The 23,528-nt window shown below is 45.8% G+C and overlaps 1 protein-coding gene across 2 annotated transcripts in view; it reads right to left on the bottom strand.

Moving 5' to 3' along the window:
- NAPA (NSF attachment protein alpha) overlaps positions 1 to 23,528 on the bottom strand; it is a 1,517,602-nt gene that overhangs the window by 588,728 nt on the left and 905,346 nt on the right. The window lies entirely within an intron of this gene.

Genomic DNA, 23,528 nt, shown 5'->3' with positions numbered 1-23,528 from the left:
AAATACAAAACTCAACACATGATAAAACCTCTTAAAATATGCACTTTTGTTTTGTACTATGATAAAACTTCATCAGATGATACTTAAATTTAAAACCAAGTTTAAATACATAAAACACACTTCACGTAATTTTCAGTAACAACCAATACTTTTACACCATTGGTTCAGTCCCCCCATATAAGAAATTTAATTAGTCCTTCACTCTGAACACTAGTCAACCAATTCTAATAGTTTGGGTTTCTTTACCAACCAATCAAAATCTCACTTCCTTATTCCACTGGTATCTAAGAAAACTTATGATTGAGTTGATGGTCCTAAGACTGGTCTTTCCTAAGCAATGCCCTCCACCTAGGAGCACACACATCCATGGTGACTGTGATTCTTGAGAGGGGAGGCGAGAAGGATATCCTTAATATGGAATGTGAATATTAAGCCACCAATGGCGATGCCTGCAACAAACTAGCAACTAGATAAACTGATTTATACAATCTAACAACAGACCACTGTACCAGAAGAGCCAACTGTAAAAATCTCATGTGGAACTAGCACAACACACCAGATGAATACTTCCCATAAGGCCTAAGACGTTCATGATTAAAGCTGATGACCGAGTGGGGTGTTGCAGCAGTACATGGACCTCAGTCTTAATGGACAACATTCTGTCTAGTGGTTGAGTCAAGGTGGCAGACCAGACTACAAATATTTGCATTGTAAAGGCTTCAACTAGGGCTTGGTGGTGATCACTGAAATTCTAAAGGGCAGGCAAACAAGATGCAAGCATGAAATGGAGACTGCTTTGTAGTGGCAACTTGGAGCAAGTCATCCATATACATCTTGTACAGTCTCAGGTGAACACCGCAGTCATCAGTTTGAATATCACAGGAATTGTGGTTAGAGGCAAAATTGAATGGAAGACTTCATTGCTGGTAAATTAATAGCTCCCACCCTGAAAGCAGGAACTCCCCTGGATGCCTTAGCCATCTTTACAAGAAGACAGACATCCAGGAGATCTAAACAGCACATCCAATTTCCCAACTGAAAGCATGGAAGGATTGACTGCACTGTGAGACTTCACAAGTACGTACAGACTGCTAAGATCCACTGGCAGCCTGAGGCCCTTTGCTATTTTGGTGATTAAAAAAACACAGAATGAACCATAATCCCTACATTGTGCACTGTACAGCTTACAGAAATTATTTTCTCAATCCATTCCAGCCATGCCATTAGATGGATGGATATCTGATCTCAGAGTGCCTGCAGAGGTGCCAGTCTGGCAAGTCCACAGCAGGGCTGCGGCTGACTCTCTGGGCAGGGGGGAAGAGCTACAAAAAAAGAAGTTATGTACCTACCATAACGTTCCATGTTAGTCGTCTTCATCTCGACTTCTTTCTTGCTTGTTGGGATCGGAGATGATCCTCGGCTCTGACTCGGCCATCTTCTACAGCTCGAGAGCTGTTTACTGGCTCGAGGCTACCCCTTATCCTATGATGCCTAGCGATAGCTACCCAGATCTCATTTGAAATAGCTAACCCCAGACACAGCCAGAGAATAAACCTGTCCAAACAAATAGGTTGAGAATACCTGTCATACTCTCTAAGTCAGTACAGGAGACAAACCAGAGAACACTCAGCCAGTGAAACCAGAACTCCTCTCGGTCCAACAGGACAGGGGGACGGAGAGTGGGATGCAAGAAAGAAGGCAAGATGAAGACAACTAACATGGAATGCTATGGTAGGTACATAACTTATTTATGTTAAGTTGTCTATCTCGCCTTCATTCTTTCTGGTTGGGACAGCTTCGCTAGCACCTACAATCCTGGGTGGCTCACTGGAACAGACTCTTCAGAACAGTGGAACCAAACTCAGCTCTGCTCCTGGAGACCATATCTAGCTTGTAACGAGAAAGAAAGGTATGAGGATTTGCCCACATAGCAGCTGCACAAATAGAATCCATGGGCAACCTAGATTGGAAGGCTACAGAGGTGGCCAAGGCCCTAGTAGAATTACCTTTCGGTTTAATAGGTAACTCTTTGTTCCTTAATTGATAGATGAAGGTAATAGTGTGAGACAACCACCTGGATAAGGTCACCTTGGAAACTGGGAGACCTTGTTTGCCTAGAGCATAGGAAAGGAATAGTTGGTCAGACTTCCTTGTTTCCTTAGTCCTGTGCAGATAAAAACGCAATTGTCTATGAACGTCCAATTGGTGTAATTTGTACTCTGCCTTGTTGGTGTGGTTAGGGAAAAACACAGGAAGGTCTATAGATTGGTTTAAATTACTTTCTGAGCAGACTTTCAGAAGAAACAAAGGATTAGTCCTCAGAGCAACCCTGTCCTTATGAAAAACCAAGTATGGAGGACGAACACATAGTGCCTGAAGTTCAGAGACGCGTCTGGCTGAAGTAATAGCTACCAGAAAGAGCATCTTCCAAGATAGAAACTTAATGGAGCAGGACGCTACTGGTTCAAAGAGAGGGCAGAGTTAAGGAAGTTAGTACCAAATTAAGGTCCCAAGGAGGAGGGGGATCTCTCACTGGAGGCCTAAGGAGAGTAGTCCCTCTCAAAAAAGCTTTACAGAGCTTATGAGACAATGTTTGAATTTGACAAACCAACATGAAAGTGAGAAATGGCTGCTAATTGAACCCGGATTGTAGCAGAAGCGGACCCGGAATGAAAAAGTTGTGCTAGGAACTCCAGAATTTCGTGGACTGGGGCCGAAAAGGGATCTACGTTCCTAGCCTCTGCCAAACAAGAAAAACGTTTCCATTTACTAGCACAAGGGCAGAGCTCTGAACTGGTAATGACTGGCTGCCAGCCAGAAGTGAAGAAATCTCCTGGAGCGCCTGTCCATCTTGATATGGTAGTACGCGTCCTGAACATCTATCGAGCACATCCAATTGTCCTGACCCAAAAAGGGTAGAAAGGACTGTAGCGTGACCATCCAAAACTTGGTTCTTTGTACAGACCTGTTCAGTCTGCTGAGATCCAAAATTGGTCTCCAGTCCCCTGTCTTTTTTGGTACCAAAAAGAACCTTAAGTTCCAGATCCGTGGTGGTCTGTCAGGACTTCCTGGATGACTCTTTTTTCTAGCAGTTTTGAAACTTCTATTACTGCTTGGTCCTTCAGATTGGGTGGGACATCTGGAAGGGATTTTCCTTAATGGTAAGGGGGGCTGATAGAAGGGAATTTTGTAACCTCCGGATATAATGGACTGTACCCATCTATCTTGCGTTAAATCTTGCCAGGCTTTTGGGTACAGTGAAAGTCTTCCCCCGACTGCCTCCAGAGATGAGCAGCCGGGCAACCCTTCAGGGATGCTGAAAGAGCTTATCAGAGAAAGATTCTCTGTTGCCCTGGTTCTGCAGATCCCCTCTGCCACGAGGGTGGCGTCTGTTGTTATTGTTTCCCCCTCTGCCCCTGGAGGAAAAATCGCTACGTGTGTCAGGCAAGGCTCCCTGGGATTTTCGGAACCACATTTTGCCACTCTTCTGACCTTTGGGGTACAGTCTAGAAGGAGTGAAAAAACAGACTCCCATGGCAGAGAGAGTCTTGCCTTCTTGCTCACACCTAGTCAAAGTGTCTTTCACCTGTGGTCCAAAAAGAAAGGAACCATCAAAGGGGGTGTTTGTGAATGACGCTCGAAAGGGTTCCGCAAAATTACACCGCCGCATCCATGCATGCCTCCTAAGGGCCACACCCATAGCTGCGGCTCTACTCGTACCATCGGTTGCATAGGAAATGAGTCTCATGGAGGAGTTAACTACAGAATTAAGCATCGCCAGCTGGGAAGCTACTTTAGCTTGAGCACCCTTAGCTGATGGATCTTGAAGGGTATCTCCGAGCTCTTTAAGGAGATCCCTCTGAAGACGGGTAAAATGACAAGTAGTTCAGTGACCTCATAGAAAAGGTCGCTGAAGCAAACATTCGCTTCCCGTATCTGTCCATGGTCCTAGACTCCTTGTTAGGAGGATGGACAGATGAAGAGGTCTCTGCTAACTCTTTTTTGGTGGCTGCTGCTACCACCATGGCATCAACAGGAACACCTTTGGTAAGGAACTGCTTATCTTGGGGTGCTGTGATGAATTTGCCAGGTCTCCTCGGAGTTGGTTCCACTGTATCCGGAGCTGACTAATCCTTTCGAGCCACCACTGCCATAAGTGGATCAAAAGGCGGAGAACCCAGGAGGTGGAAGGTCGGGAACCGAACGCATCCAGAAATACAGACTCATCCTTGGTAGGGGCTAAGGGATTCCAGTTCCCCCTCTGCTTAAGCATTTCTAGGATGTCCGAGAAAGAAACATCTTCAGAGGGGGATCTTGGGGACCCTTCCGATTCATCTAAGTCTGTATCAGAAGTGACAGACTCAGGGGAGTCAATGTGCTTCCTCTTGCACTTCTTACGAGTGGGCTCCTCTAAATGATCAGGGGAGGCCTCGGAAGAAGAGGAAACACCCAATGGGGTGCCCTGGAGTGCCGGTTCCCTATGCTTGGGGTCTGGAGGAGGAGCAAAGGTTGACGCAGGCACTACAGGGGATGGAGCCAGTGGGGCCAATAGTGGAGCTGACTCAGTGGCCAGCACACACCTCATGACATCGAAGGCATCCCTGCCACGATGCAGAGAAAGCTCCGGTTCAGAGGAAATCGGAATATTTCTCCGCACCGAGGGAGACGGCTCAGAGGCCGATGTAGGAGCCGAGCTCACCTGCTCCGAAGCTCCGAGAGGGAGAACGGGGTCGACAAGGGTCCGATGCCACTCACCCCTCGAGCTGACAAGGGAGCCCCGGCTCCCAGATCCCTCGACGGACTGCACCACCGAGGGGATCGGATCAGATGATGGAACCGAAGGAGATACAAGTTATCGGAGCCGATGGTTCCACTACTCGAACCCCAATGAACTCCGGCTCCAAACTCAATGGAGTCAGAGGAGGAACATCGATGGAAGTGGACAGAGCCGACAACTGTTGAGGAGGGCTGAACGACATCTTGGCAAGTGCCTGTGACTTTAGCAACCTACTGACCACTCTCTCCACATCGTGATCCGACAGCCTAGAGGAGTGAGAGGATCTGTGACTGCGCTCGCTCTGAAGCAAGAAAGATCGAGGAGCCGAATGTACCGATTCCAATGAAGGGGATCTCAGCCTCTTATGGCTCCGCGAAGGCTCCAAAGTTTCTGATGGAGCCGACGGGGAGATAGTCTTATCGGTGCCAGCCGGAACCAAAGTAGAAGGTAGAGTCTGAACAGAGGACGGCTCCGAATTTGCAGCCGACGGCTTGGTAGATTTAGGGGATTTCACAAGCTGAGAGGTCTTGGCCGGTGAATCCTGGGGCTTTAAAATACCCCCTAAGAATAAGCTTATTCTTACGCTCCTACAGGACTCTTGGACTAAATGCATGGCAGATAGAACAAGAGTCCTGCAGGTGCACAGCGCCTAAACAATAGACGCAAGAAGTGTGCCCATCTGTCAGAGACATTTTCTGACAGAATAAGTCACACTTCTTGAATCCAGACACTTTGGATTCCTTTGACATCCTGAAAGAAGGAAAAGTACAGTTTTGTACCTACCATAAATGTAGATGTTCGAAGATCCACATTGCTGCAGTCCTTACACTTGGGTAGTCCGCTGTCCTCGGTCGGCCCGAATATCAAAGTATTAGGCTGACGTCGGTCAAGGCGCTTAAGACTGACATCAGGACGTCAGGGTACAAATGCGCATGACCGACGTCATATCCTCAGTCTTTTCTTGCCCCAGATGTCAGAAGACCCTAAACAGAAAGGTCAAAACCAAAAGACAGCAAAAACAACCAACCACCCTTGTACTAACCATATGTACAATATATACAATATTCACAATATGAACAACCCAAACCACACAACCGCCTCTAACTACAGACGGGAAGGAGCGAGGGTAAATTGGACTGCAGCAATGTGGCTCTTGAACATCTACATTTATGGTAGGTACAAAACTGTACTATGTTCTTCATCTCACATTGCTGCAGTCCTTACACTTGGGTAGAATCCCAAAGCAGAGATAAGGGAGGATGGCAAAACTATAAAGCAGTAGGAGCTGCCAAAATGCCCTGTAAAATTGCAGTGGCAAAACCAGCCCTCGATTTAGAGTAAAGTGGAAGGTGATAATGCTTAGAGAAAGTATGCACTGAACTCCAAGTAGCTGCCTCCAAAATATCCTTAGTTGCCACCCCCCTTAAAAAAGCTGTAGAAGTGGCAGTAGCCCTAGTGGAATGAGGCCTAATCCCAGCTGGAACCTCCTTGCCATGATGGGAATAACAGAAAGCAATACAAAACCCAATCCACTTAGAAATAGTTTGTTTTGACACAGGCTTGCCCTGAGAACCCAAAGCAAAAGAAACAAATAACTGCTGAGACTGCCTGAACCCTTTAGTTCTGCTCAAATAATATCGCAACTGCCTGTGTATATCCAAAGTGTGCAAAATCTTTTCCCCTTTATTTTGGGGGTTTGCATAAAAAGTAGGCAAATGAATAGTTTGGTTTAAAGCCACACTAGAAACTACTTTAGGCATAAAGGAAGGATTAGTGCTAAAGATACCCTATCCTTATGGAAAATTAAGAAAGGCTCAACTGCCATAAGGGCCTGTAATTCAGAAACCCTTCTCGCAGAGGTAATGGCCAACAAAAAAGCAGTCTTCCATGATAAATATTTCAACTCAGCAGTAGCTGCAGGCTCAAAAGGTTGTAGAGTGAGTTTCTCCAACACAAAATTGAGATCCCAAGCAGGAGTCGGAGCTCTCCGTGGGGGTCTTATATTCTTTGCCCCTCTAAGGAATTGCTTAAACAAAGGATGAGAAAACAATGGTGGGTCACAGTCATAGTGAGCAGAAATTGCTGCAGCATGAATCTTAATAGAAGAGAAGGACAAACCTTTGTCCAGTAACTCAGTAAGATATTGAAGAGCCACACTTAAATTAGGCTTAGAAACATCAAATTCCTTTGCTGTACTCCAAAATAAAAATCTCTTCCATTTATCTGCGTACACTTTCCTTGTACTAGGCCTTCTGGCCTCCAAAATAACATTCAAAACTTGCTGTGGCAGCTGAGACCCTCCAGGGTTTAAAACAGAATATGCCAGGCTGTCAGGTGAAGAGAGTGAAGTTTGACAATGAGTAAATGACTGTTCTCCTGAGACAGCAGGTGTGGAATCGAAGGCAAAGGCCATGGAGGCTCCCGTACTAGACTTCTCAGTAATGGGTACCAGTGCTGTCGAGGCCAATCTGGAGCTATTAAAATCATCTTTGGCTTGTCCTGTCTGACCTTCAGGAGTACCTTTGGGAGGAGAGGCAGAGGTGGAAAGGCATACACATGAAGACTGTTCCAATTGAATGAAAGAGCATCCACTTTCCAAGCTGTGGGATGAAACCTTTTTGTGCAAAACTTTGGCAGCTGGTAGTTTAGTGGAGAAGCGAACAGATCTATGTCTGGAGTTCCCCATAACACTGTCAATTTCTGAAATACATGAGGATCCAATTTCCACTCGTGGGGATCCATAATTTGCCTGCTCAACACATCTGCTAAGGAGTTCTGTGCTCCCGGCAGAAACCTTGCCTGAAGATTTAGCTGTAAACTGAGAGCAGTCTCCCACAAAATCATTGCTTGTCTGCATAGAGGATAAGAATCGTTCCCCTTGCTTGTTGATGTACCACATGACAGTTGTGTTGTCTGTTAGAATCAACACCTGCCCTGGAAGAAGTAAATCCTTGAAAGCTATTAATGCAAATTGGACTGCTAACATCTCCTTCAAGTTGATATGTAGATGTTGAAGTCTGGCAGGCCACGTGTCTTGTACCCACTTTCCATTTAGATGAGCTCCCCAAGCTTTGTCTGAGGCATCTGTCGTTAGAATCTGACTCGCCTCTGGACGGGTCACAGAGAGTCCCTTGTTTAGGTGACATTCCTGAGCCCACCACAAAAATTCCTTTTGAATGCAAGGTATTATTTGAATGACAGTGTCCATATCTTGGCAGTGCTGTGTCCATACATTTTTGAGATACCATTGCAGCTTCCTCATATGCAGTTTGGCATTGGGAAGCACCAGAATACAAGATGCCATGAACCCCAAGGCTTGAAGGACTGTCCTTGCAGTCAGCCTGGACTGATGAGACAATTGATGGAAGTAAAGAGAAAGATTCTTTTGTTTGTCCGGGGTCAAAAAGGCCATCTGGGATGCTGTATTCAGTCTCACACCCAGAAAGCACATGTCCTGAGAGGGTACTAGACTGGACTTTATTTCGTTCACAGAATACCCCAGGCATCTTAGCACTGCTATCACATATTGCAAATGATGAAGAAGTTCGTCCTTTCCTTGGGCCAGAATCAGGCAATCGTCCAAATAAGGATAGATCTGTATTCCTCTTAGCCTGAAGAAAGCTATCACTGGAGCCAGAACCTTCGTGAACACTCTGGGCGCAGTAGATAAGCCAAAGGGCAATGCAGAGAACTGATAATGAGAAGTCCCAGCTCAAACGCAGATACTTCCTGCAACTTAGCCTGATAGGAACATGAAGGTAAGCCTCCTTGAGATCCAAAGTCACCATCCAGTGATCTTTGCCCAGCAGAGGTAAAAGCTGTTGTAACGTCAACATTTTGAACTTGGGAATGTCCAGATAAGTGTTGATGATAGATAAATCCAAAATTGGTCTGCACGTGTTCCCCTTCTTTGGTACTAGGAACAGGCGAGAATAAAATCCTAGGCCCACTTCTGGCAGAGGGACCGGTTGTATGGCCCCTATTTGGAGCAGCAGAGAAATTTGTTTGCGAGCCTCGGAACGTCCGGCATGCCTTTGAAAGGAGGCAAGGTATGGAAATAAAACCTGTAACCTTGGTGTATGATATCCAATACCCATCTGTCTTGGGTAATCAAACTCCAATTTTCCCTGAAGAGTGCCAACCTTCCTCCCAAAGGTGCTGCCAGGCAAGAAGGATCTGGCAGCTGAAAAGGTAGGTCATTGGGCCTGTTTACGAAAGGACTGGCCCCTGCCCTCACCTGAAGATTGTGCAGGAGAACTCCCTGTTCTAGGCCTGAAGGAGCTCTGAGCTCTGCCCCTACCACGTCTAGATCTACCCCTAGACTGTGAATAAGAAGGGTATGTCCACCCCTTAGCAGGCCAATTCCTACTAAACTGGAGGCTGGACTTGCAAAAATCTTTAACAGTCTGCATAGACTTAGCCTTGTCTTCCATTTTCTTCAAGACTGACTCAACAGGTGAACCAAACAACACATCAGACTGTAAAGGAGCATCCAAAATCCTTGTCTTAACATGTTCAGATAAATTCTGATCCCTCAACCATGCGTGCCTGCGAAGAACTGACCCAGTGGCAGCCACCCTAGACGAGGCCTGTACAGCATCAAAACCACATTGTAAAGAATGCTTACCCACCTGTTCAGAGACATGTACTAAATCTTGTAATTCCTTACACTCAATGCCTTCCGCCAGAGCATCTACCTTAGACTTCAGTTGAGAAAGTAGATAGTTCTGATATTTCAACATGTGAAACTGGCAATTCAAAGCCCTCATAGCTAAGGTGGAAGAAGTATAGACTTTCTTTCCCCATCTATCCAAAGCTCTGGCCTCTTTATCTGGAGGAACCGGATTTTTACAACAGAGGCCTTGACACCCTTAGGTCCCTGACTAACAGTTTCTGGGTCCGCCCTAGGACTCTTATAAAGATATTTATGAGCCTCAGGCACCCTATAATACCTATCCGGTTTAACAGGAGCAGGAGGCAAAGAATCAGGATTAAGTGAAGCCTCTGCAAACACATCTTCCACAACATCCAGAACAGGAGGTATAGCCAAAGGCCTATGCTGGGGTAAAAGCAAAACTCCCTGAGCCTTTTCCTGGAATCAGAGAAGTCCTGACCTTCCCACTTAAAATGTTCCCTCATGGAATGAAGAGTCTCTGAAAAGAAAAATCCTCTGGAGGAGAAGCAGAAGGGTCGAATCATCTGCATCAGAATCAGAATAAGGAGAGTACTCCTGCAATTCTTCAGCCAAGACTCTGAAACATCTGAAGGCTGCTCAAAACTCCCCAACTCTGGTTCCACCCTAGGCCTCTTATCTGGAGGGGGCAAAGAACCTCTAATCAAAGTAATTAAATCTTCTGCCATTTTAAGCATGTGCTTCTTGGGCACAGATCCTGAAGAACTAGGAGTGACACCAACAGAAGCTAAACCTGGCCTACCTCTGGGAGAAGCCTTAGAAACAGAAGGAGAGGGCCTAACCAAATTAGGAAGGGAGGGGAGTACAGTAACCTGAGAAGCCCCTTCAGCCTGACCTGCCTCCTGTGAGGCCATATCCTGCAATAACAAAGTCTCCCCCTGAGACTCCAGAGAAGCCTCCGCGAACCACGGTTCCACTGGCGCCTCTAAAGAACCGGCGTCCGCACGGACGACTCTTCTTGCCTGGGTTTAGCTGCCTTGTCTTTGCGCTTCTTGAAGAAGCGGCCGGAGCGTCCGACGGCATCTTATAATTGCACCGCTTCCCAAAGACCAACCTGGCACAATCTAGCCTTCGCTTAATAGTGCGCTTATTGAACCTAGCACAAAAGCGACACCCAACAACGTCGTGCTCAGGCCCCAAACAAGGAATACACAAAGTATGATAATCTCTATGCGGTATCGGTTTCCCACAAGAAATACAGTTATTCACTTTTTCTGACATCCGATAAACCACTGAGGCAAGAAAAAACTAAAATATTCCCCAACGGGGTACTTAGCCAACTTTGACTCGGTCTGAAACTCCGAATTCGAAAAATTTCAGAACGCCGAACGGCACTTGCAACGCTGCTTCTGCATCGGACCATGCGGCAAAAAAGACTGAGGATATGACGTCGGTCATGCGCATTTGTACCCTGACGTCCTGATGTCAGTCTTAAGCGCCTTGACCGACGTCAGCCTAATACTTTGATATTCGGGCCGACCGAGGACAGCGGACTACCCAAGTGTAAGGACTGCAGCAATGTGAGATGAAGAACATCAACAATTACAGCAATAGCTACCAAAAGCAAAATACAGTGTACACAAAAAACACACTGTACAACAAGACTATAGCTAAAGGTTTTTTTTTTTTTTTTTTTTAAATAGGAAAGCCTCTAACTTAAATGGCTAGCCTATGAAAGAAAGGTAGAAGGAAAGCCTCTAACCTAAACGACTAACCTGACAAGAGGAGGATGGGGGGGGGGGAGAGAACTCTAGGAGTTAAACGAGTTCTCAAGGAAAGGAAGGGTTACTACAACTAAACACTAGCTATCACAAAAAAACAAGACTAATCGTTAACAATAAAACACTGAAAATATAGAAGTCTAGAGTAAAAAAGTTATACAAAAAACTTTATACGAGCCTGAGCCAAAAAATGACACCTCGAAGCTGAAGCGGCAAACGAGATCTGGGTAGCTATTGCTAGGCATCATGGGATAAGGGGTAGCCTCGAGCCAGTAAACAGTTCTCGAGCTATAGAAGATGGCCGAGTCAGAGCCGAGGATTGGCTCCGATCCCAGCCAGCAAGAACAAAGGAGAGATAGACAACTTAACATCCTTGGTTCCAGTTTCCACTCGTGTGGGTCCATGAGGTTTCCGCTTAGTCCATCTGCCAATATATTTAGTTTTCCTGGCAGGAACTGAGCTTGTAGATGCACTTGGTAGCTCAAGGCTGTGTTCCACAATGCCATGGCTAGTCTGCAGAAAGGGTAAAAATGTGTACCCCCCTGCTTGTTAATGTACCACATAAAGTACAGTTTTGTACCTACCATAAATGTAGATGTTCAAGTGTAGACACTGCTGCAGTCATTACACTTGGGTTATCCTGCCATCAGGCGGTTCCCCAGTCGGCCCGAGTTCCAAAGTCTTGGTTCGGCATCGGTTGCTGTCGCCTCCTCCCTGACGTCAGTGCGGCAGGGGTATAAAAGATGCAGCAGACTCAATTTTCTTCAGTTTTTCTTGCCTCAGATGTCAGGTGCCCCCAAATAGGTAGGCAATTTATATTGCTAATAAAAATACATAAGAAAAGCAAACAACAACTTTCAGTTACCAGCAAATACTCCCCATAGGTAGTAAAGGGTAGAAGACATGGGCACGTACCAGCAAGTAAGAGGGAAGGAGGGAGGGTAACCTGGACTGCAGCAGTGTCTACACTCGAACATCTACATTTATGGTAGGTACAAAACTGTACTATGTTCATCGTGTTACACTGCTGCAGTCATTACACTTGGGTAGAATCCCAAAGCTGTGGTAGGGAGACTGGTTCTATAAGGCATTAGGGGTGGCTATAAGGCCCTGCAGCACTGCAGTGGCAAAGCCAGCTCTGGATTTAGAGTAAAGAGGCAGATGGTAATGCTTGGTGAAGGTATGCACAGAACTCCATGTTGCTGCTTCCAAAATATCCTTGGTAGGTACTCCTCTGAGGTAGGCAGTTGAAGTGGCTGTTGCCCTAGTGGAGTGAGATCTAATGCTGCTAGGTACAGGTTTCCCATGGTGTGCATAGCAGAAACGTATACAATGCCCTATCCATTTTGAAATAGTATGTTTAGAAATGGCTTTTCCCTGTGCTCCTGCAGCATATGCTACCAATAATTGCTCAAATTTTCTAAAAGCTTTGGTTTTGTCCAAGTAGAAGCGTAACTGCCTATGAATGTCCAAAGAATGCAGTAGTCTCTCCCCTTTATTCTGTGGTTTTGGATAAAAAGTTGACAAGTGAATAGTTTGGTTTAGAGCCACACTTGATACCACCTTTGGCATAAACGTAGGGTTAGTTCTTAAAGATACCCTGTCCTGGTGAAAAATAAGGAAAGGTTCCACTGCCATTAGTGCCTGTAATTCTGAAACTCTTTGTGCTGATGTTATTGCCAGAAGCAGAGCAGTTTTCCAACAGATAAATTTTAATTCTGCTGTGCTAGCTGGCTCAAAAGGAGGTAAAGTTAATTTTTCCAAAACAAAGTTGAGGTCCAAAGTTGGAGTAGGTGCTCTATGGGGCGGTCTTATGTTTTTAGTCCCTCTGAGGTACTGTTTTAGCAAAGGATTAGAGAAAATTGGTGTATCCGTGTTGTAATGAGCAGAGATGGCAGAGGCGTGGATCTTGATGGATGAAAAAAAGAGGCCTTTTTCCAGCATCTCAGTTAAATACTGTAGTATCTGAGGAATATTTGGGACAAGAGGGTCAAGGTTGTGAGAGCCTGGTTCCAGGCATAGAATCTCTTCCATTTATCCGAATAGGCTTTCCTGGTACTAGGCCTTCTGGCCTCCAGAAGGACATCTATAACAGCTTTGGAGAGAGGCATTGCTTGCTTGACTAAGGAATCTTCCATGCAGCTAGGTTTAAGGTCTTTAGCTGGCTGTGGAGTATCTGATTGTTGTGCCGAGTCAGCAGATGTGGGATTTGTGGCAAAATCCAGGGTGGTCCTTGTGTTAAATTCTTTAAGATTGGGTACCAGTGTTGTCGTGGCCAATCTGGTGCAATCAGGATCATCTTTGGTTCTTCTTGTCTGTTTTTTATGAGTACCTTTGGAAGGAGAGGTAGTGGTGGAAAAGTGTATGCTTGTAGGTTTTTCCAGCTGAATGAGAGGGCATCCACTTTCCATGCTTGTGGATGGTAACTTCTTGTGCAGAATTTCTGTAGCTGGTAGTTCATTGGGGATGCAAAAAGATCTATGTCCGGGCTCTACAATTCTGTGTTATCATTCTGAATATTTGTGGATTCAATTCCCATTCGTGGGGATCCATGATGTTTCTGCTTAAGTCGTCTGCCAGTGTGTTTTTCTCTCCTGGCAGGAATTGTGCTTGCAGATGAACGTGACAGTTTAGAGCTGTGTTCCACAAGGTCATGGCTTGTCTGCAGAGGGGGTAGGAGTGAGTGCCCCCTTGCTTGTTTATGTACCACATAAAGTACAGTTTTGTACCTACCATAAATGTAGATGTTCGAGTGTACACCCTGCTGCAGTCATCACACTTGGGTTATCCTATTGTCAGGCGGTCCCGCAGTCGGCCTGAATTCCAAAGTCTTGGTCCGGCGTCGGTTGCTGTCGCTTCTTCCCTGACATCAGTGCGCCAGAGGTATATATGATGCATCCGACGCCATTTTCTTCAGTTTTTCTTGCCCCAGATGTCAGGTGCCCCCAAAAAGGTGGTCAGTAAATAGCACCAATCTAAAAAGATTAGCAAAAACAAAACATCCCTCCAGCTATAAGCAAATACATCACAAAGGTAGTATCAGGTTTTAAGGTATTGTAAAATTTTAGTTAGTTAGGTCAGAGGGGATGGAGGGAGGGTAACCTGGACTGCAGCAGCGTGTACACTCGAACATCTACATTTATGGTAGGTACAAAACTGTACTATGTTCATCGTGTTACCCTGCTGCAGTCATCACACTTGGGTAGAATCCCAAAGCTAAGGATGGGAGGTGGAGTCAAACAGGGTTAGAGGAGGCTAGAAGGCCCTGCAGAACTGCAGTGACGAAGCCAGCTCTAGTCTTTAGAGTAAAGTGGTAAGTGGTAGTGTTTGGTGAAGGTGTGTATTGAACTCCAAGTTTCAGCTTCCAAAATATCCTTGGTTGGCACCCCCCTGAGGAAGGCTGTAGATGTAGCTGCTGCCCTGGTAGAGTGGGACCTTATGGTAGCAGGAAAGTACAGTTTTGTACCTACCATAAATGTAGATGTCCGATAGATATGCAACTGCAGTCCTGACATATGGGTTGTCCTGCCTCAGGCAGCCCCTCGGTCAGCCGGATTCCAAAGTTTGGGTCCGGCGTCGGCTGTTGTCGCCTCTTGCCTGACGTCAGAGCGGCTAGGGCATAAAATCATCAGCCGACGCCATCTTCTTCAGTGTTTCTTGCCCCAGATGTCAGGTGCCCTCCAAGGAAGGCTAAATTTAGAGAACGCATAAAATTCCAGACATGCATAATAGTAATAAACAGATACACCATAAAAGCTATCCCCAGCTAAGTTGGAAAAGGGGTAGTGGACCCAAAAAGGTAAATTACTGAGGGGCAGGAGGGAGGGTAAACCTGACTGCAGTTGCATATCTATCGGACATCTACATTTATGGTAGGTACAAAACTGTACTATGTCCTTCAAGAATGCAACTGCAGTCCTGACAAATGGGTAGAATACCATAGCCAAGCTGGGGGTGGTAGGATCTAAGAAAAAGATGGTGTAGCTAAAAAACCCTGCAGGACTGCCGAAGCAAAGCCTGCTCGGGATCTGGAGTATAAAGGCAGGTTGTAGTGTTTGGAAAATGTATGCACGGAGCTCCATGTAGCAGCTTTTAGAATGTCCTTTGTAGCCACCCCTCTTAGAAAGGCTGTGGAGGTGGCTATAGCTCTGGTGGAGTGTGGCCTGATATTGGCTGGCACACCTTTTCCATGGAAAGAATAACAGAATCTGATGCAGTCCAATCCATTTTGGAAATTGCCTTTCCTTGCACTCCAGCAGCGTAAGCTACAAATAGTTGGTCAGACTTTCTGTTGGCCTTTGTTCTGTCCAAGTAGTAGCGTAATAGTCTGTGTATGTCCAAAGTGTGCAGCAGCTTTTCTCCTTTATTTTGAGGATTGGGAAAGAAAGTAGGCAGGTGAATTGCTTGATTTAGAGACACCCTGGATATCACTTTTGGCATGAATGAAGGATTGGTTCTTAAAGAAACTCTGTCCTGATGAAAAATGAGGAATGGAGGTACTGCCATGAGGGCCTGCATCTCAGAGACTCTTCTTGCTGAGGTAACTGCCAACAGGAAAACTGTTTTCCAGGAGAGAAATTGCATCTCTGAAGATGCTGCTGGCTCAAAAGGAGTAAGAGTTAATTTTTCCAAGACGAAGTTGAGGTCCCACGCAGGCACTGGTGGTTTCCTGGGAGGTTTGATATTCTTTATCCCTCTTAGAAACTGTCTTAGCAAAGGATGTGAAAACACAGGTGGATCGCAGTTGTATTTTGCTGAGATTGCTGAAGCGTGTATTTTTATGGAAGAATATGAAAGGCCAATATGAAGCATTTCTGCCAAGTATTCTAGTATCTGTGGCATGTTTATTACTGATACATCCTTACCCTTGTTGGCATTCCAGGTGATGAATCTCTTCCATTTGGCTGAATAAGTTTTTCTGGTGGAAGGTCTGCGTGCTTCCAGTAGGATCTCGAACTTTTTTGGAGAGAGAGATATGGGTAGAAGTCATGGAACCCTCCAAGCTGTCAGCTGCAATGTTTGCAGGTTGGGATGAACAGTCCTGTAATTGTGCTGAGTTAGTAGCAGAGGCCACTGAGGCAGGGGCCACGGCTTGGTGTGAGATATGCTCCTTAGTAATGGATACCAGTGCTGCCTTGGCCAGTCTGGAGCTATCAAAATACCTTTCGGTTGCTCTGCTTTGATCTTCAGTAACACCTTGGTCATTAATGGTAGAGGTGGGAATGCGTAGATTGTCAGAATTCCAGCTGAAGGGGAGAGCATCTATTCTCCAGGCTTGAGGATGGTGTGTCCTCGAACAAAACTTCTTCAGATGATGATTGAGGTGAGAGGCAAAGAGATCTATGTCCGGCCTTCCCCACGCATGAGTTATTTGCGAAAAAATGTCTGGATGCAGCATCCATTCGTGTGGGTCCAAAATGTTTCTGCTTAGACTGCCCGCCAGAACATTGTCCTTGCCTGGAACAAACTGGGATTGCAACTGTAAGTTCGGTTTCAGGGCCTTTTCCCAAAGAGTCATTGTTAGTCTGCAGAGGAGGGTAAGAATGAGTGCCTCCCTGTTTGTTTATGTACCACATGACAGTGGTGTTGTCTGTCTTTATTAGCAGATGACCTTGCTGAAGAAATTTTCCGAAGGCCTCGATTGCATGAATCACTGCCAACATCTCTTTTTGATTTATGTCCAGATGCATTTCCCGGGGAGCCCATTGCCCTTGCATGCATCTGCCTTCCATGTGCGCCCCCCATCCATGATCTGAGGCGTCTGTTGTAATGGTTTGACTTGCTTGAGGTTTGTTGAAAGACATGCCTTTGTTTAATTGACTTGCTAGTGCCCACCACAAAAATTCCTTTTGAAGACATGGAATGAGTGAAATCATTGCTTCTAACTTGTGGCTGTGTTGAGACCATAAACCTTTTAGGTACTATTGTAGTTTTCTCATGTGTAGTCTTGCCAGTGGAATCAGAAGAATGCAAGATGCCATGAAACCCAGGGCCTGCAGGATTTTCCTTGCAGACATCTGGGTGAGCTTTGCTAGGCTTTTGAAGTAATCTGGTAATTGTTCTTGTTTTTCTTCCGTGAGGAAAGCCATTTGTGAGTTTGTGTCCAGTTTGGCTCCTAGAAAAAATATTTTTTGGGATGGCAGTAGTCTTGATTTTTGAAAGTTGACTGTGTATCCCAAAGCCTGTAGTAAGTGTATGACATAGTCCAAGTTTCTTATCAAGGCTTGTTTGCTGTCCGCTTGTATAAGGCAGTCGTCCAGGTAAGGGTATATTTGTATCCCCTGGATTCTGCAATGTGCAATTACTGATGCCAGGCATTTCGTGAATACTCTGGGCGCAGTAGATAAGCCAAACGGCAATGCTGAGAATTGATAATGCTCTGACCCTGCAAGAAATCTGAGGTATCTTCTGCAACTGTGTCTGATTGGGACATGCAGGTATGCCTCCTTGAGGTCCAGAGTAACCAGCCAAGACCCCTTGCCCAGCATGGGAAGAAGTTGTTATAACGTCAGCATTTTGAATTTTGGCACAATGAGAAAGGTGTTTAGAGCGGACAAGTCCAGTATAGGTCTCCATTGCTTTTCTTTTCTTGGAACAAGGAACAGTCTTGAGTAGAATCCCTGGCCTTGTTCCTGAGGAGGAACCTTTTCTATTGCTTTGATTTGTAGCAGCTTTGATACTTGTATGAGTGCCTCTGCCCTTTGATTGTGTGGCAGGTTTGGCATGCCTTGTCGGTAAGGTATGGAAGTGGAACCTGTAACCTTTGTCTATTATGTTCAAAATCCATCCGTCCTTTGTAAAAACATGCCAATGTTTTGAAAATAAGGATAACTTTCCACCTAAAGGAGCTTCTCTTTGAGCCTTGGTCGGCGGTGTCAAAGTCAAGTCATTGTGATTGTCCCTATGGAGCAGTGGGAGTCCCTGCGCCACTTCTCTGAGTAGTTGGTTGCCATTGGCGGCCCCTGTAGGAGCCTCGGTATTGCCCTCTACCTCGAGCACGCCTGCTTTTTCCCCTTTGAAACTTGTCAGTGTCTGGAAAGGACCAATTCTTCGAAGGCCAATTCCTGCTGAACCTGGAGGAAATCTTTGACCGTTTGTACTGATTTAGCCTTTTCCTCAATTGATTTCAACACACCCTGTGCATTAGCACCAAATAGCTTGTCTTTTTCCAGAGGTGTATCTAGAAGCTTTACTTTAACATGATCTGGCAATGACTGTTCTTTCAACCAAGCATGTCTACGTATGACGGCCCCTGTCATAGCTGCCCTACATGAAGCTTCCAATGCATCATAACCACACTGAAGAAAATGATTGCTAACCTGCTGAGTATTATGAACCAAATCCTGCAAAGCCTTTCTATCTAAAGGCTCAGGAGAGGCTAACTTTTTCTGCAAATCATCCATCAGAAAATCTTGATACTGAAACATATGAAAAAGACAGTTGAGAGCCCTCATGGCAAGGGTGGTAGAGGTATAAACTTTCTTAACCCACCTCTCCAGGGACCTAGATTCCCTGTCTGCGGGCAAAGGATTCTTGGTCGTGGAAGTGGCCACTCCTTTGGGCCCCTAAGAAATAGTTTCTAGATCAACAGAGTGGGCCTTAAAAAGATGCTTATGAGTTTCAGGAACCCTGTAATATCTGTCTGGCTTGACAGGAGCAGGAGGGAGAGAATCAGGAGAAGTACTGGAGTCTGAGTATACATCATCCAATACATCTAACACTGGGGAATAGCTAAAGGCCTGTGCTGTGGTAACTTAAGGAAGGTCCGAAGCCTTTTCCTGGAGTCGGAGAAATCCTGGCCCTGCCACTGAAAATGCTCTCTCATGGAGTGGAGAATTTCCCCGAAAGAAATATCCTCAGGAGGAGAGGCAGAGGGAATGGATTCATCTGTATCAGAATCCTCAGGCGGAAGGTTCTTCCTAGGAATCTGAAAGGCCTGACTCACCAGAGGCTTCATCTGAGGAAAGGGTATCTGTCTGCTCAACCCTAGGCCTTTTGTCTGAAGGTGGCTGAGAACCTCTGTCTGGATGAGCCTGAGAGCCTCTGATTAAAGAAATCAAATCTGCAGCTAAAGTCATGATCTGTTTATCCGAAGTGGGAGTCTGTGAAAAATGTTTAGGAGGGTCAGACTTAGCCTGGCTGGCAGCCTTGGCACGTGTGTAGGCCTTGATGGACATAGGCACAGGAGGCCTAGCTGTCCCACGTGCTGGAGTAACTTTGTCCACCGGTATGGTGTCAGGCAAATCATGAGCTTCGGTTTCAGGAGGAAAAACAACAACCGGCACCGAGGAAGCCTCCAGGACCGTAGTGTGCGGTAAAACGGTGTCGTCGACCTGGAGCGGTTGAATTACCGCCTCTGAAGAGACCGATACACTCGCGGTAGGCTTAGGCGTGGTGTCGGTGGAAGTCGCAGGCCGCGAAGGTCGGTCCCGGTCCTTCCGTTTTTTGGAAACGTGTGCTGTCGGAAGCTCCGACGGCATGATATAGGAGTAATTTTCCCCAAAAAAGTCTTCAGCAAATTCTGCCCGGCGCCTAAGCGTGCGCTTATTGAAGCAAGCACAGGCAGCACAGGCCGAGACGTCATGGTCTGGGCCCAGGCAGAGAAGGCAGTAAGAATGGAAGTCCTTATGAGGTATTTGTTTACCACAAGACAAACAATTATTAACATTTGCAGTTTTATCTGACATCAGCTGAGGCAAGAAAAGGTTCCCCAACGGGGTACTTAGCTTTTTGATGACTTTGGTAACTGAAAACACAGGAGCTGGCCGACCGGCACTTGCGAACTGCTTCTGCTTCGGGCACTGCGCGGCAAGAAAGACTGAAGAAGATGGTGTCGGCTGATGATTTTATGCCCCAGCCGCTCTGACATCAGGGAAGAGGCGACAACAGCCGACACCGGACCCAGACTTTGGAATCCGGCCGACCGAGGGGCTGCCTGAGGCAGGACAACCCATATATCAGGACTGCAGTTGCATTCTTGAAGGACATCTGGTTTTCCATGATGGGTGTAGCAAAAATGAATGCAATGTCCTATCCATTTGGAAATGGTCTGTTTTGATATAGCCTTCCCTTGTGAAGCTGCAGCATAGGATACAAAGAGCTGGATCAGATTTTCTGAAAACCTTAGTTTTATCCAAGTAGTAACGTAGTTGCCTGTGAATGTCCAAGGAGTGCAGGAGTCTTTCTCCTTTGTTCTGTGGATTTGGAAAGAAGGTGGGCAAGTGGATGGTTTGATTTAGAGCCACACTGGATACCACCTTAGGCATAAAGGAGGGATTAGTTCGTAGAGAAACTCTATCTTGATGGAAAATGAGGAAAGGCTCTATTGCCATTAGTGCCTGAAGCTCTGAGACTCTTCTGGCTGAAATTATTGCTAGCAGCAGGGCAGCCTTCCATGATATAAACTTTAGGTCAGCAGAGAAAGCTGGTTCAAAAGGAGGTAGCGTAAGTTTTCCCAGAACAAAGTTGAGGTCCCAAGGTTGGTGTAGGTGCTCTCCTGGGGGGGGGGGGCCTAATGTTTTTGGCCCCTGTGTGAAACTGCTTTAGAAGCGGATGTGAAAATAAGGGAGGATCCGTGTTATAGTGGGCTGAAATAGCTGAGGCGTGGATTTTAATAGATGAAAAAGAAAGTCCTTTGTGCAACATCTCAGTTAAATACTGTAGAATCTGAGGTATGTGAGGCTGAAGGGTATTTTGGCCTTTAGCTTGGTTCCAGGCGCAAAACCTTTTCCATTTGTCCGAGTAGGCCTTCCTGGTGCTGGGCCTCCTAGCTTCCAGAATAACATCCATAACTGCTTGAGGAAAAGGAGCTGGCTGGTTGCTTAGGTGATCTGCCATGCAGCCAAATTTAAGGTTTTGAGCTGGCTGTGTAGAATCTGATTGTCTTGCTGTGTGAGCAAATGAGCAATTTGTGGTAAAATCCAAGGTGGGCCCTGGGCCATATTCCTTAGTAGTGGGTACCAGCGCTGGCGTGGCCAGTCTGGGGCTATGAGTATCATTCTGGGTCTCTCCTTCCTGACTTTCAGCAGCACCTTTGTGAGAAGGGGCAATGGAGGGAAGGCATATACGGTCAGGTTTTTCCAAATGAATGAGAGTGCGTCCACTTTCCAAGCTTGATGGTGAAGCGTCCTTGTACAAAATTTTGTTAGCTGATAGTTTTGTGGGCTGGCAAACAGGTCTATGTCTGGGTAGCCCCATTTTTGAGTTATCATTGCAAATACTTGTGGATCCAGTTTCCACTCGTGGGGATCCATGATGTTTCTGCTGAGGTCGTCTGCCAATGTGTTTTTTTTTCCTGGCAGGAATTGAGTTTGTAGCTAAACGTGGTAAGCCAGTGCTGTGTTCCACAAGGTCATTGCTTGCCTGCATAGAGGGTAGGAGTGTGTACCCCCTTGTTTGTTTATGTACCACATTACTGTGGTGTTGTCCATCCTTATTGTAAGCTGTCCTGGATGCAAGAGGTTCTTGAAGGCTGTCAGGGCATTCTGTACAGCTAGCATTTCTTTTTGATTGATGTGCAGATTCCTTTGATCTGCAGTCCATATGCCTTGAATGCACTGTCCTGCCATGTGTGCCCCCCAGGCATAGTCCGATGCATCTGTTGTCACAGTCTGCCTGGCTGGGGGCAAGGTGAAAGGCTGACCCTTGTTGAGGTGACATGCCTGTGACCACCATAGAAACTCTTGTTGAAGGCAGGGAATGAGAGATATCATTGTGTCCAAGCTGTGGCTGTGTTGAGACCATACGCTTTTTAGGTACCACTGTAATTTCCTCATATGCAGCTTTGCAAATGGTATTAGTAGTATGCAAGATGCCATGAAGCCCAAGGCCTGCAGAATTTTTCTTGCAGGGAGTTGGGTCTTTGTTGCCATTGTTTTGAAATATTGAGTCAATTGTAGTTGTTTGTCTGGTGTCAGATAAGCCATCTGAGCAATTGTATTCAAGCTGGCACCCAGGAATGTCATATTTTGTGAGGGTACTAGTTTTGATTTCTTTTCGTTTACTGTGTACCCTAGGCAACTTAGAAGGTGTTTTACAAAAGCCAGATGTTGTAAGAGGATGTCCTTGCTTTCTGCTTGGATGAGGCAGTCGTCCAGGTATGGGTATATTTGAATTCTTCTGTCTGCAGTATGCAATTACTGGTGCCAGGCATTTTGTGAAAACCCTGGGTGCAGTGGATAAGCCAAAGGGCAGTGCAGAGAATTGGTAATGGGTTGAACCTGCAATGAAACTGAGGTATCTTCTGCAATTTTGTCTGATAGGTACATGCAGGTATGCCTCCTTGAGGTCCAACGTTACTAGCCATGCTTTCTTGCCCAACATGGGAAGAAGCTGCTGTAGTGTTAGCATCATGAATTTGGGTACTTGTAAGAAGGTGTTTAGAATTGAAAGGTCCAGAATGGGTCTCCAAGCATCGTCCTTTCTGGGGACTAGAAAGAGTCTTGAGTAAAATCCTTAGCCTTGCTCTCGTGTAGGTACCAGTTGAATGGCTCTCATGTCCATGAGAGCTGTAATTTGTTTTTGTGCCTCTGCCCATTGATTTTGTGTCAGGTTTGGCATTCCTCTTTTCGTTGACAAGGTGTGGAAATGGAATCTGTATCCTTGTGAAATAATGTCTAGGACCCATTTATCCTTTGTGACGATGCGCCAGTTGTCTGAAAAAAGTGCTAATTTTCCTCCCAAGGGAGCTGCCAAGAGAGTTTTGCTTGGCCATATGAGGTTTAAGTCATTGTGTTTGCCTTCTAGTAGTTTGGGGCCTGTCTTCTCCTCCCTTTTGTGTTGCAGTGCCCCATTGTCGAGGTTTGTAGTGGGTTTGTGGTTGTCCTCTGCCTCTTGGGCGTCTGTATTTACCCTCTGAGGTCTGTCAGTAGCTGGAAAGGACCAATTCTTTGTTGGCCAATTTCTGCTGAAACGAGGGGGCTGAACCTGTAAGAAATCTTTGACCGTCTGCATAGATTTTGTCTTATCCTCCATTTTCTTTAAGACTTCTTCTGCTTTAACTCCAAATAGGACATCCTGCTGTAAGGGAGCATCTAGTAGCTTTGCTTTAACGTGACCAGGCAGAGTTTGTTCCTTTAACCAAGCATGCCTACATATAACAGACCCAGTAACAGCTGCTCTACAGGAAGCTTCTAAGGAATCAAATCCACATTGTAAAGTATGTTTGCCCACCTGTTCAGCTGCATGCAACAGATCCTGCATTTTCTTCAATTCAGACTGTTGAGGGTGTGTGCTCATCTTTTGTTTTATTTGAGACATTAGAAATGGCTGATATTTTAGCATGTGAAATTGACAATTTAGTGCTCTCATAGCTAGAGTGGCTGAGGTGTAAACCTTT

This window comes from Protopterus annectens, chromosome 1.part0 (assembly GCF_019279795.1).
Source record: "Protopterus annectens isolate FY-2018-M chromosome 1.part0, PAN1.0, whole genome shotgun sequence".
In the NCBI taxonomy this organism is placed as follows: Eukaryota; Metazoa; Chordata; order Ceratodontiformes; family Protopteridae; genus Protopterus; species Protopterus annectens.
Note: the sequence above shows the minus strand (reverse complement) of the source record. Positions and strands in the feature narration are given on the sequence as shown.